This window comes from Nannospalax galili, unplaced genomic scaffold, assembly GCF_000622305.1.
Source record: "Nannospalax galili isolate Female #2095 unplaced genomic scaffold, S.galili_v1.0 scaffold362, whole genome shotgun sequence".
Classification (NCBI taxonomy): Eukaryota; Metazoa; Chordata; class Mammalia; order Rodentia; family Spalacidae; genus Nannospalax; species Nannospalax galili.
This window is the reverse complement of record NW_008348785.1, coordinates 1,337,817-1,338,272: the sequence shown is the minus strand read 5'-3', so window position 1 is coordinate 1,338,272 and position 456 is coordinate 1,337,817. Positions and strand designations below refer to the sequence as shown.

Below are 456 nucleotides of genomic sequence, written 5' to 3'. Positions count from 1 at the left end.
ATCTTAGACAGACCCTTAGCCCAGTTAACCAAAAGAAAGAGCAAATCCAAACCAACAAAGTCAGAGATGAAAGGGGAAACATTACAACAGATACCCAAAAGATCCAGACCATTATAAGGAAATATTTTAAAAACCTATACACTACCAAATTTGAAAATCTTATTCAAAAAGATAAAAACAGAGAGAGAACTCCCAAATTCCTTCTATGAAGCCAGCATCACTCTAATACCCAAACCAGGTAAAGACACAACCAAAAAAGAAAACTATATACCTGTATCCTTAATGAACAGAGATGCAAAAATTCTAAACAAGATACTTGCAAACTGCATACAGACACACATCAAAAAGATCATCCACCATGATCAAGTAGGCTTTATCCCAGAGACACAGGGATGGTTCAATATACACACGTCAATAAACATCATTAATCATATAAATGGACTCAAAGACAAGAAT

At 34.6% G+C, this 456-nt stretch overlaps 1 pseudogene; it reads right to left on the bottom strand.

The window, feature by feature from the left end:
• LOC103744275 overlaps nucleotides 1–456 on the bottom strand; it is a 20,074-nt pseudogene that overhangs the window by 15,963 nt on the left and 3,655 nt on the right.